Genomic DNA, 14,974 nt, shown 5'->3' with positions numbered 1-14,974 from the left:
CATTATCATAATCAAACAAGGACATAAATACTCCTACAACCATGAATCACCTTAAGATTACGTCCATCGCCAGTATACTAAAACCTTTGCGACCACAAACTGTGCTTCTTGAAATGGATCTCGTTAAAATGGTGAGCTAATGAAAATAAATCAACGTTGTTCAATATAACTTGGCTCCCGTAATGTATTACGTACAGTCTAGATAAGAGATCTTGATTTTCTGGTAGTATAGGCCCAATATAGCCTGACCTCTGAGATCTATGCAGCGACATTAATACGGGTTTCTTAATGTGCTGGTGCTTGATGTGGTTTATACGCCCCCACCTAGCTTTCACTTTTTTCGTTAATATGCCTTTTGTGTTTTGGACGACTTTATGCCAAACTGTTTTGGGTTTTAAGAGAAAATTGTTGTTACATATTTCGAATGTTCACCGTTTTTATTAAGACTATATTTACACATTTTTTCCGGTCCGGTCCGGTTTGCTGAGCATAAATCATAAAATAAATTAATACTTTTTGGCACGAACGCGATACAAACAAGTAAGGTCGACATTGTAATTGTGATTTTAAAAATCGTGTCAAATTAATCTCTGTATGTACCTGTAAAAATGTACCTATGTATTATGTATATATGTATGTATGTACGGGTCAAATCTTGCAAGTTAAATTAGACCCACTTCCCGACTTCCATCGAAGCTGAAAATTTGAATTTGTAAGTCGGGTGACAATGCAATATTATGATACCATCGAGCTGATCTGATGATGGAGACAGGAGGTGGCCATAGGAACTCTGTAATAAAACAACGAAACCTAATTGTGTTTGGGGTTTTAGAATTTTCTCGATAAGTATTAGTTGCCTGTGGAAAATAGTACAGTCAGCGATAAAAGCTTGTACCAAAAATGAATTTTTTTGCCAAAAACTTATGATTAACTTGTTTTAACGATCGGAAGTGCGATGCGCAAGTGCACGCACCGTGACATAAGGCGACACACATAGCGATTGCGCCATTCGTTCTGCTCGCTGGAACTGCTAATTGTTAACACGCTTTAGCCAATTAATCGATTACTTAAGAATTCTAGAACGAATGACGCTTTGGCGGCCGTGTATGTTGGTTTGTTGGCCACGAACTTTTCAGTTTTTTTTTGTGACTATATTTCATGGAATTCCGCACATTTTTTTTTGACAAAAATCCCCGAGCGACAATTAAGTGATATGCTGGACTCGGGCACTGAGGTTTCCGTAACAACACACAAATACATTCCTTTTTACAAAACTCCTAACTTAAACTGCAATAAAATATATTAATGTAATTAAAACGCAACAAACAGGAACAACAAACACTTGTTTGCTGATTTATAATTTGAAAGTTTTGGCAACTTATTGCATAAACATTCCCTGGAGTTTTGGAAAGTGGGGAAATCGGTGTCGCCAGAACTTTTGTCGTTTTAAACGTTTGTAACTATTTCGGGTTCATAGGTTCATGGACAAGTTGCACCTATTGTAGAAAAAGTAAGAGCGAATCGCCTAGCGTGGTGCGGACATGTAATGTAGAGGGATGAAAGTCATGTGACGAGAAAGGTATTACGAATTAATGTGGAGGACAGTATCGGGAGACGAAAACCGAGGAAAAGGTGGATGCTCTGTGTGAGAGATGATATGAAACGAATGCGAGTGAATGATGAGATGACGCGCTAGAGAGAGGTATGGAAGAAAACAACATGCTGCGCCGACCCCAAATGAATGGGATAAGCGAATGATGATGACGATGAGGTTCATGGACAACATAAGTTAGTTTTTAAATTGTACCTTTTTTAACGATATTAAAACTTTATTCATACATTTTTAAGTTGTCTAAAATATGCGACTGTCAGATTTTTTTACCTAACACGTTGGACATTACTTTTTGTGTATATACTATAAAAGCAAGTATTATTGTTACGATTATCAAACAACACATTATGACATTATAAAATGTAACGATGAAATAGGGACGCAGTCGTTTTGTGAATTTGATAAACTGGCGGAAGACTGATATAATCGTACCGTAGCCTTGTGATGTACAAATTGTAATTTAATGAGTCGTTTTAATTGGCAAAAGATAGGATGTTAAAGTCAAAGTAAGCACATGTAACTTTTGATTTTAAAAACCCGACGTAAAATAAAACAGTAGGTACGTATAATACATCTTATTAATGGCTTAGATCACATTTCACATATTTATGCAATTATAAGACAATTCTCTAATTATTAGCCAAATGATCTAAATCTAACGAAAACATTTACTCTAAACTGAGAGGTACGTATATGACATCTGCTTTTTTAAGCCCGACGTAAAAAGAGGGGTGTTATATGTTAGATGCCAATGTCTGTCTGTCAGTCTGTGGCATAGTAGCTCTCAAACGGATGGGCAGATTTCGATGCGGTTTTTACGAGAATGCGAGTTTCCTTGCGGTGGTTCTGAGCTATGTTTGATAAAAATCGATCCAGGACTAGAGTATTTAGAAATAGAATCAGCTCTTTTCCAAAATAATGTAAGGCATTTTTGGCTTAAAATGGTTTTTAAATTTTTAAATTTAATAGTTATTTAATTTACAGTACTGTTTACTTAATAGCTACAAATTAAGAACCCATCACTGTGCACACTAGCGCCACTGCTAAATAATTGTAATTATTTAGGAGGCCGCTACGTACTGTATTTTGTATTTAAGTTCCTTTCGAATACATTTTAATGGTTTTAACGTTGCTAGATTCGTCAATCTATGCGTCCAAAGTTAAAACGGCCGTTTTTGTTTTGAATTCATAGATCGAAGAATCCAGCAACATAAAAAATAGTTTGATGTATTCAAAAGGTACTTAAATACAAAATACAGTACGCAGCGGCCTCGTTTTTTAAATATCTATCGTTAAATTTAAATAATCACAATAATTTGCAGTGGCGCTAGTGTGCACAGTGATGGACTCTTAAAGTAATTTTTATATTAAATATGTTGCAACGGGTAACTCACGTATTGTCGAAGATTTCTCTACATGTTTCGCTCCATAACGTGAAGCAATATTCGACTTAAAATACGAGACTGACCCGTTTTAATATATTTAATACGTCTGTGTCACACAGAAGTTTTGTTATTAAAATGTATACATTTTTTTAATTGTTCCTATCCTCCAATTGAATAATCCTAAAAATGCACTACAAAGAACCATTTTGCCTTTTGTATAATCCTATATGGAAGGGAGTATATGTATGTATATTCAGTTCACAGATGATTAGATGTTGAATCAAACTTTTATTACGTCCATGCCCTTTGGTAAAAAAACCACCCCTCTTACGTTATCGTATTTTAAAAATAGAATATTTCCAATGAAACTGTTATTGTAGCAGCCAAATTGGGATGTATTTTTGGTTTTCCATACTTTAGTCACGTTGGAAAGTGTTGGTCGCTTGCGAAATGTTAAAAAGAAGTTCCAAGTTTGTTCATTTCATTCTTTTTAACCCACGTGGTCGGGTCACATGCCAAATAATACCTGAAATTGTTCGTAATTGTAATAAAGTTATGGAAATGAAAGTTTGTGTTCTATTTTTAGCAACGAAAAGTTGTACTGGACAAATATAGGTACGTCACGTAAATCTTCATGCCAAAGTTTCATGTAAGTAATTTCATTTCATTTATTCGTTGTAAAATCATGTACATAAAATCAATAAGGTGTTAAATAATTAAATAATGTCAGTCCATGACGCCCTGCTAGGGTACACAACATACTTAAAACTAATCTAAAACTAATTAAATTAGGTATAAACAAATTCGATTCAATTAGAACAAATTAAATTAATTTAAAACTAAATAAATTTAATTAAAATAAATAATGCAAATAAAAAATAATAAAATCAATTACATTAAAATTAAATAAATTTCAATTATGTTATAACAAATCTAATTTCATACAATAAAAATAAAAAAAAGAATTTTCAGTCAAATTATTCTGAATACAATAATATAATTAAATTAGCTTTATAATAAATTAGCATCGTCCATAAAATCCCTTACAGAGTAATAACATTTTACAAGTAATCATTTTTTCAGCTGTTTTTAAATACTGCAGGTTCTTGTTTAATGGAATTTGGAATCTTATTAGTAATTACCGTACAATTGTAGTGTGGGCTATTTATATACATTTCTAAATTACATTTTGTTGCCAATATTTTATTTCTGTACTTAATTTAAGAATGTTGTCGTTAAAAACTGTAATCCGGCCTTCACCACTGGAGGGCTTCGTCACTTTTTCTTATATATATGACATCTATTACAGTTTTTATTTTATATATAGTTATTTATATATAATTTATATATTTATTTATATATTTATGTTTACTTAAAAAAAACACAAATCAAAATATTTAATAAAATAATTGTATTTGTTCTCAAACTTGTTCAATGTTGTCGTTTTCAAATAAGAGCGTAACTGCGATTGTATGGAAGCCGCTTTTTGTCAGCGGGTTCGTGTGACTTAACTTATTTATCGCTTTCTTGGAGCGCCAGGAGGACTTTATAATACCTATTACTAACTTCTGCCCGCGATTTTGTCTGCGTGGAACGATGATTAATCATAACAACCGTATCCTTCTCCAGGCCTTAAACTATCCCAATACCAAATTTCATCTAAAGCTGTTCAGAGGATTAAGCGTGAAGGGGTAACATACTGACAGACAGACAGAGTTACTTTCGCATTTATAGTGCCCCCGCCAAGACGAGCAAAGAAGGGCACTACCTACCTTTACTCGAAGCGCTTCGTCGTTTTTTTGAACCCTCATAACTTGGGTTTGGATTATACAAGATTAACAAAATTCTGAGGATATGATGTCATTGGTGGACTTATTAAGCGTAAAAAAAATTCAATTACATAGCTATTATACGCTTACTTTAGATTTTGTTGATATCTAAAAAAAAACGATTTCGTCACTCACTCACTCACTACAAGTGTTGTCATATCCCTATTTGACATCACTTGCAGTAATCTCGCTTGTACTACATTGTAGTACATACGCGGCGACTTACGAGCGATGTACCTATATTCCTAAAGTTCGCATAACACTTATGAGATAATGGTCCATCTCAGAATCGCGTAGATTTCGCGCCTCAAGGCCGCGTAGCGCGTAGACCGCTACGCCGTAGCGCCTACGACAGGTTCTTAATAATTCGCAACTTTGCATTATGGTCTACGAATCCTAAGATCTTTCTCAAAGACTTGGGAACAGTATCTAATAGTTTTCAGTCAGCATACATTCTTTAAAAATATATTTTACATGGTACGATGGAGTTCACAAGTCAGTTCTAAAAATAAATTTAAACGATCTTATTATCAGTGTCTTGAGCCATGTAAATCTATTTTTGGAATGTTGGCTTGTAAAGAAGTTTGTACCACATCTTGCCAGAACAAAATTTATACTTACGTACGAGATATGAACCATATGATACAGAAAATATAGTCACCAATGGGGCAATGTCCCTTACGAAATGCTTTTGCCTTGTATGGCAACTATGGCAGCTAATTCAATCAAATCCGTAAAGCTCGAGAATATACTGCCAATTTGTTAGCAAAGTCATGAAATAACCAGACCCAATATCATTTTCTCAGCCTTTTCAGAACTGTTAGAAGAACGGCGTTTCGTAAGGGACATTCTCGTGGAATACACCCAATACACAGAGTGAACGAGACGCTTACACACACATTAAAACTACGATTTTGTAAAGTTGGGGTCATATATTTTTACCGGTCTGTGACAATAGGTATCATTTTATCGAAAATAATCACAAACAATAATAAAAAATCTTAAGGAGCCTACTGACTATCAGTCCGCCGGACGATATCGGCCTGTCAGTTGTTCGGAACTGTCAAGTTTTTGTTCTAACTGACAGGCCGATATCGTCCGGCGGACTGATAGTAAGTGGGCCCCTTTACACGCTATAAAAAAAAGTGTGTGCGTGTAATCTTTACGCTTGATTAAAATAAAACTTCTTTGACTATAACTTTTATCGCTATGTTGTGTGTGTGTGTGTTCTATTGTGAGTTAGTCACTACTGAGCGTTAATTCCGTCAAAAAAAAAACTGAGACCCTCTAGTCGCGCTTAAAGAAGTTTCACTTCAAAAACGTCATGTCTGATCCTATAGTATTTTTCACATAGCTTGGGTACTGTGCACCGTGCCTCAAAACGCAAAATTATGTATTGAGATGACAGCTGTCACCGTAACGAAGCTATGTGAAAAATACATAGACATAGTATATACAAGTAGTTATAGACATGAAACCGAGCGACCAGGGGTAAGAGAAAGACATATTCATGTATTGGCAGTTTCATGTATGCCAGCATAATCCTTTTTCTCTTTCACTCTTATAAATTTCGGTATTTCACCATCGCCTCCTTGCTATGATGCCATAACCCGACCATGAAAAAATGCCCGGCCGACAAAGCATGGCACTATTTTCTCTTTCCTCTTATAGGAATCGCAATAAGACTATCTTTCTCTATCAAAGAGCGTCAGGCCCTTGGAAAAATACGATAAAAGTTAATGACACTTTATCTTCCTACTTGTCCTACTTGTACAGGTACCACGGTTATATATTTTTACCATTCAAAGGGAACAAAGAACAAAATGCTGCCAATGTGCTTTAGCACGTTTCAACATTGTCCTAGGCGCAACCGCGAATTAAAACAAATCAAACGTTCCCCAAACTTGGAGTTTGCAATAAGGCTTCGCCACCGTCTGTCGTGTTCTGCACGTTGACCGCGACGCGTCACGTTGGTTTAGCCGTGCACGTTTTATGTTACGTTTGGTTTTGCAAATTTTTAGCGTAGGTGTGTTTGCCGACCCCATGTGAATAGGACAAGAGAATGTTCGATTAACCTCGAAACTAAGTGTACGAATCAAGGGCCTGAAACTCTTTGATTGAGAAAGATAGTCTTATTGCGATTCCTATAAGAGAAAAGAGATAATAGTGCCATGCTTTGTCGGCCGGGCATTTTTTCATGGTCGGGTTATTGCATCATAGCAAGGAGGCGATGGCGAAATACCGAAATTTATAAGAGTGAAAGAGAAAAAGGATTATGCTGGCATACATGCAACTGCCAATACATGAATATGTCTTTCTCTTACCCCTGGTCGCTCGGTTTCATGTCTATAACTACTTGTATATTCTATGTCTATGGTAAGAATACAGTTAGTTTCGATATTTATGAAACTTGAAATAGGCGCCAATGAGTGAAGTAAATATTAAATGAACAGTCGTCAACAGTTAAGAACATAATCCTCAATCTGAACGGGAACTTTCGAGAATTTTCTCATGAAAGTTTCCAGAAATTTTCGGAAGTTTGAGAATGGTCTAGTTCGGCATAGTGGTGATTAGGACTCGAGTCCTTTGAGTCTTCTACTTTAACACAACTTAGTTTTTAGGGTTCCGTACCCAAAGGGTAAAAACGGGACCCTATTACTAAGACTCCGCTGTCCGTCTGTCCGTCTGTCTGTTCGTTCGTCTGTCAGCAGGCTATCATGAACCGCGATAGCTAGACAGTTGATTTTCACAGATGATGTATTTCTGTTGCCACTATAACAACAAATACTAAAAAGAACGGAACCCTCGGTGGGCGAGTCCGACTCGCACTTGGCCGGTTTTTTGTTTTAAACTCTTATAATTAAGTCGAACCTCGACTTTTCAACTTAAAAGAGACCCGAGTGTTTTGTAAAGACAAGTCCTTTTGGGAGTGTTCTTATACTAATACAAAAACAAATCCGTTGTCTGCGTGTGAAATTCATGAGTGTATACACACACAATAAAATAACGCTTATTTTTGTTACTGCTAGTATTTAGACAAAATCTAAAATAGTTGACGGAAACTTTATTCAGAGGCTATCCTTTTGAGATGCGAATCTGAATCTGACTCGATATACATCGTAGTAATGACATGGAAGTTACTCCATGAATTAAATAGTTATTCCATGACTGAAAGTCCGATTAAACATTGCTTCACGTTAAAAAAGATAAAGAAATAGCGAACACTCCATACTTATTTAGGGCAAACGATAACAGTGACACACATCGCTATCGATGGGTAGACAAACAAACAAACATATCTGATTAGTATCGAGACGAATTTTAGGCTACCATTGCATAATCCGTGGCAAGGACGGTAGACTCTATAGACTTATTAATTACTAGCTTTTGCCCGCGACTTCGTCTGCGCGGACTTAGTAACAGCAGCTAAAGTAAGTTTAGCGCCTGGAAAAATTCTCATAGCAATCTAAATTTGAGCATATTATGCACAAAAATTAGCAGGCACTTCATTAATTATCTCAATTCCACCCCGCTTTTTACTTTCTTAAGGGATGATTTTCGGGATATAAACTATCCTATGTCCTTCTCAGGGACTCAACCTATCTCTATGCCAAATTTCATCTAAATCGGTTCAGCGGTTTAAGCGTGAAGAGGGAACACACAGACAGACAGACAGACATTCGCATTTATAATATTAGTATGGATAGATTAGGCGACTTTGAATGGTGGTTTTTTAGGGTTCCGTACCCAAAACGGGACCCTATTACTAAGACTCCGCTGTCCGTCCGTCTGTCTGTTTGTTGCCTGTCTGTCCGTCTGTGACCACGCTGTATCTCATAAACCGTGATAGCTAGACATTTGAAATTTTCACAGATGATGTATTTCTATTACCGCTATAACAACAAATACTAAAATCAGAATAAAATAAATATTAAAGTGGAGCTCCCACTTGGCCGGTTTATTGAAGTAAATATTTTATTGTATTGTAAATAATTTTTCAATCAATCAATCGTTTATTGCACCGTGGTAAAAAACAAGAGTTGTTGTTGTTACAGCATTTATACAAGTGCCTGCAATTTGGAATGGACCCTAGAAGGGTATGACAAACCTTAAACTAAGATTTATAAATTATTTACATATGTCATACAATAAAGCACAAAAAGTAGCATCGTATTCAATGATAAAAATTTAATGTTACATAACAAAGCAATCTGCGAAGAAATCATTAATAGAGTAATACACTATTCTCGCAAGTAACCATTTCAATCATTTTGCGTATGTATATATGTTGTACACAGAGGGCTTTTTCTATATATTTGTAATTTAGGGTAACTCAAGTTTGTATTTTAACCTTCGATTTGGTAGCTGTTTGAACAAGTGTATGTTTTTTCTGACATAAATACATAATTATAAAATATAAAGACATGGTAGAGTGAGTATGCCGTGCTCAAAAAATGTGGCTTGCAGCTATCGGGTTCATGAATACCCACCAATACATGTACGCATTTTTTCTGCATCACAAATATGTCGTATGCATCTGTAATGTCGCCCCATATTACGATCCCGTAACGTAACCAAGAGCGTGTAAAGTTTTCCTGCACCTTTGGGAATCTTTTTTGGCATTATTGTGGTAAAGTCGTTTATAAATATGAAATCTTTTGTTCATGGAGACTATATAAAGGAGCAAAATCTCTATGTATGAAAAGTGTCCATCAAAAAACAATAATTAGGCGGCGCCACCATACACCGAAATTATACCAAAAACAACCTACGTAATTTGGTCGGGTTATTTGTTATGCTTCTATGGTTCATGTTATACTCATGTCCCAGAGCCTAACTAGCGCCACGGGAGAGATTAGTTACTTTTATTTGCTGGGGAAAGCTGGTCACTTTTGCAGTAGCTCTGCCATAAGAGATTGTCGTCCTTTCTATACCGTCCATACTTTTGTTCTTGTTTATCGGTGATATTTGATGACTTTCAGCGTCTGTTGCCAAGAGTACTTCCTTGCCAGGAAAATAAATTAGTGTCACTGAAAATCCGGAACATTACGAAGGCCAAATAAAACATTGTCAGGCCTTACCTCTACAAAACCACCTTTTTGGTAAAATACATGTTACGGTAAGTTACCAGTTATCTCAGTGGGAGCGCGTGAGAGTATGTTCCCTGTTTCCGACGCACTCAAGATAAAATTCTTTAGATAACTGGCGACTTATTCTTCATGTTTCTGAAGTTTTCCTATGTTTTTCAGCGGTGTTTTCTGGTTTGATTTAACCACGTGTTTTTGTTATGTTTGAATATACCTATTAATGTTAAGTAGTTCTCCCCTAATGTGTTATTTGTCAATGCTTATTATTCAGAGTTAGACCAAGATAAGTCTGCAACGATTTTGACAGCACGAGCAGTGCAAGTTTTCAATATCAAACTTCTATGAAATTATAAAAAAAACTGTCCTATGTCCTTCCCTGAAGCCTCAACTATCTTCGTAACAAATTTCATCTAAACCGGTTCAGCGGTTTAAGCGTGAAGAGGTAATAGACAGACAAACGGACATTTATAATATTAGAACAGTATTTATATTTTTCATGTTGGAATCGATAAAAAGCAAATTGGATACAAAATAAGTTACCCAAATTACTAACTCCACGCAGACGAAGTCGCGGGCAGAGGTCAGTATTGTAGTATTTTGTATCACATACTGTGCAATGGTATCATAACGTGTACTGTGTATGTAACATATTATAATATTCAGTTTCTATTTGCGAGTTCCTATAATTGGCTCTGTATTGTTATTTAAAAAGTTAAACGAATATTTCATAGCTCTTGGAATTCCTCGTATAAATAAATAAATAACTTATGGAAACAGCTTAACTGTAAGCAAACTTCAAAAAATGGTTTAAGAAAAAATTATCTCACGCGAAAGAGCTTACATAAATGAATATCTTCATCAAAAGATAAAGGATGACTCACGTTAGACCGGGCTGTGACCGGGCCGGAGCTTCCGGCGCTTCGTTTTCTATGGAAAGCATCACGTGATCACCTGTCATGTCATAGAAAAGTTTAACTCTTTCTAAGTTAAAATTTTCTTCAAATTTATGACCAATGTAGCACCCCAAACCAAACCCAATTCTATATTTTTGGAGAATGTTCACTTCACTGTTTTTGGCCACAAAAAAATCTACGGTAACACTTATTTCCACAAGAAAAGAGACTGATTAAAAACCTGAAAAGTGAAAATTATTTGAATAACAATGCAATTATTTCAATAAGATAGTAGCCTTATAGCCAAAATCCTCTTGCGTATGAAAAACCTGTGGGCAGTTGGACATAAAGAGGCTGACACAAAAAAAAACATATGAATGGTTAATCAAACAATGCATATGTGTGTGGTTTATAAAAACTGTCAGATGTGCTGTATAGAGCAGAAAATATCGCGAATGCAAAAAAGATGACTAAAAATTCGGTCAGGATCCTTATTATACAGACAACATGAAAGCAAATAAACTGCTTGAATACTTGAAGTTTGTAAGTCCCCGGCAAGCTAGGCCCTATTGCAACTTCCCATACAAACGTAGGTAGTTCCGCTCTCATTTTTAAACTACGTGCTGGATTGTAATGAAACTTTGCACATACAATGACATGAGTTATATCTAGGTCTGAAATTAGTTTATATAGCTCCAGTTTATAGAACAAACGAAATAGAGCATAAACAAGTTTTTCATGAAAAACTTAAATTCGCTGTATTTTTTTAACTATGGTATCTGAAGCTACATAAACTAAGTACAGACATAGATATACCTTATCCTATTGCAAGTACAAAGTTTCAGAGCAATCTAGTTAGTCGTTTTAAAATGAGAGAGGAACTAGGTTTATATGTAGAACCGAGCTTGCCAGAGACCCTAGTTGAAATTATACTGTACTTGTAGGAGTGATAGGTATTGCATGTGAGTGCGCGTTGTTTACTCATGCAATTTATCTAATTCTATTTTTATGGCCGTGAATCAGACTGGCGATGAAGGGACTTCAGTTTATCATTGTTATGATGAAAATCAATACTTTGTTTATTATTTACAATATAATTACTAGGTTTACGTCAAAAAGGCTTTTTGAGTGTTTGATGACTGAAGAATAATATGTATTTAAAAGGATCGATAACGCGTAATACGTGACACACTTGGAGTTGCGAGCGTCTATAGGCTACAGTGATCGCTTACCATCCGGATTTTTAGTTTGATTGCCTGCACCCTCACCATAAATTTTACGCGGCCTAGCCACTGTGTCAACTCAAACGCAGTGCAACTCGCTTGCCATGCCAGTACGAGGGAGATGCATTGTGGTTAGTTTACGCAGTTGCAAGCGAATGTTTCATTTTCAAACTTGCGGTAAGGATACTGTTTAATTTTGTTCGATATTTTTACTCCTAACCGTTTTCTTAAACAGTCGAATGTATGACAAAACAAACGAAACTCAAACATCTTAGAACCATGATTCCCTAGTATTCGACACGTAGAAGCGTATTTTCTGTGCTCTTAGTATTTTTACATAAACTCGACATACCATAGATATACATAGGATCTATAAGCACACAAAGAAATTATGTGGGCTATAATGTATATATTATTTCTAGCACTACTCACATGTTTTCATGCCCGCATATATTCATCTACAGGTACCAGGATTTCAGAACAAGATAGCGTTGTGATTAAGTACTGAGATTTAACGCTGGTAGCTACGTAGTTTTATACTAGGTGTACATGATTAAGGAAGATACATACATTTTAGAGCTCTTATCTATATCTCACCAACGTAGGAGGATAGAAGATAGCCAACTAAGCCAGTTACGTGTAGTGTTTGATGCGTAAACGTAGAACGTCTTTTGCGCAATATATTTATTTTCTAATACCAGGAGTTCAGAATATCCAAGTTTGACTTACGTAAACTGTAGGCCAGAGAACGTTACACATATATCATTATAGGTATATATACCCTATTGTGTCCACTGGCAAAAGCCTCACTACTCTTCCATTCGTTCCGGATTTATGCCACATGGCCTTTCAAAATGGAGTCCAAGTTATCGCACCATCAATAAACTGCCAGATCTAAACCGGGACTAAGTAACTGGGAGTCAAACCGGGGGGATTAATCACGAACAAAAATAACTTTAACTATAGTTTGGCAAACCAGTAGTCAGCAGACAAGGGCGGCATATTTGAAAAAGGTGGCATACAGCTTTGAATTTCACGCCTTTTTTTTGACACATTGATTTGCCAGACTATATAATTAAGTAAAGGTTCCAGAACAAAAACAAAAGATACTATCCACAGGTTTGAATAAAGCTGGGAAGATACGCATTACGTTTATCTTACACAGCGCCGCGCCGCCGGCGCACTTTCACTCAGTGAACTACCGGGGGCGTGGCCGCGCGCCCTACATTCGTTACGTCACGATGTACGAAGCAATGTCACGATGCGGTGCGTTTTTAAGTCGCCGTTTACGCGCGATTATTTTCGTACGCAGACAATTGTTGACGTTTTTAAGCGTTGTTATTTTAAAAATCAGATTGTGTGTATTTTTGAATATGTAGGTTCATTTATTCGATTTCTCATGTTTTGAGTTTGTGATGTTATTATGTTAAATACAGTCTGACAGTTACTAATTTAACCGCTTAACTTCGGGTTAGTGGGATGGTGCAAGTGGGCCTTAGTAATATTTATAGATTGTATTAGTACTTCACATTCTAATATTAAGACTGTAGTTTATAGTAGCCATTTAATCATTGTAATAAAGTCTATTTAATCATTTCAATTTGTTATGACTGGAAAGTACATAACCCTGCCTTACTACACTACTGTCGGTTAATAGTACACACAAAATGAAATAATCTTATCTCCCTATGAATGTACAAAAGGTGACAGATAAAAAAGCCAATAGAATTTAAGAAAATACTACTAAACCGATAAGGATAATATCGTTTTTCGACCGAATTCATATCGCTTTCTATATATAGCTTAGTGTTTATTTTTAGCATGCCTAACATATATTTGCGTTTGTATCTATTACATCATGATAACAACTGGGTGCCTATTTATAGATTGTTGCGATAACAAAATAATTAGTGAGTATGAACTGTTTTTTTTTTTCACTTTACCGAAGAAAAAAGGTAGGTATACGTACTTTTACTAAGGTGTATAAATTGATTTTAAAGTATTTTATTTTTATTTTAAAGTAATTTATAGGCTGGCGCGTACCTCTTTCAACGTATTTCCCTTGCAATACAGAGAGGTAACGCCGCCAGTGTCATGGGGTCCATGCCGCAGTCCGACTTGTTAGAAGGGGTATTTTCTTTATAATTCCGTTCGTTTTTTTTTTTGTAGGTAAGTATATTTTATAGTTTAAAAAATTGTATTTTTTTATTCTGATAATTAACTATATTATGTATTGTGACAATGATGTGTATGCTGTCATCCTTAATTTGATCGTTTTCTAATTTATAAACTGAAATAGATGTCATATATTAAAAAAGTGACGAAACCCTCCAGTGGTGAAGGCCGGATTCGAACCGGCCTCTAGCAATCCGGGCTAACGCCCTGAACCCCTAGGCCACCCCGTCACCGCGAAACCGGCCATAATTTGTAGACTATATGCCATCTTACTTAGCCTAGGCGTCTTTGACCAACTCTAAGGGCAAGCAGTTCTTGCTTGCACCTCCTATACGAATTCCTTACGGAATTACGATATAGCGAGAGAGAGATACTGGTGCTGCCATCTATACACATCTATATTGTGTTTAAAGTAATTTGTTCATTGACTCAAATTGATAAAACTACATAACACACATTATAGATAGTGAAATAATTAAAAATGTATGCCCTCGACTCTACTAATACTTAGTCAAAAGTAGAGCTTTCATTGCTCATATATTACATATACGAGTATTAGATAACAAACAATATCTTCCTGTTAACAGTAAGCATTGTAAACGAATCTAAACTTCGACCAATACAACAGTATCTTTCTTTTGACATACATTCTCATTCATGAAAACAATATTATCGGCATTTCGTCATATTCGTTACGTTGTACCGCCTCCGATCATTCACGACTCGAGGATCCATTGACATTACGGTGCGCGTACGCACTTCGCCATTAT

At 35.8% G+C, this 14,974-nt stretch overlaps 2 protein-coding genes across 2 annotated transcripts in view; both read left to right on the top strand.

Moving 5' to 3' along the window:
- The window catches only part of LOC134751013 (uncharacterized), a 182,143-nt gene that overhangs the window by 46,865 nt on the left and 120,304 nt on the right, over positions 1–14,974 (top strand). The window lies entirely within an intron of this gene.
- Positions 1–14,974, top strand: part of LOC134751027 (CCAAT/enhancer-binding protein-like) — a 30,031-nt gene that overhangs the window by 5,169 nt on the left and 9,888 nt on the right. The window lies entirely within an intron of this gene.

This window comes from Cydia strobilella, chromosome 21 (genome assembly GCF_947568885.1).
Source record: "Cydia strobilella chromosome 21, ilCydStro3.1, whole genome shotgun sequence".
NCBI classification, from domain to species: Eukaryota; Metazoa; Arthropoda; class Insecta; order Lepidoptera; family Tortricidae; genus Cydia; species Cydia strobilella.
Note: the sequence above shows the minus strand (reverse complement) of the source record. Positions and strands in the feature narration are given on the sequence as shown.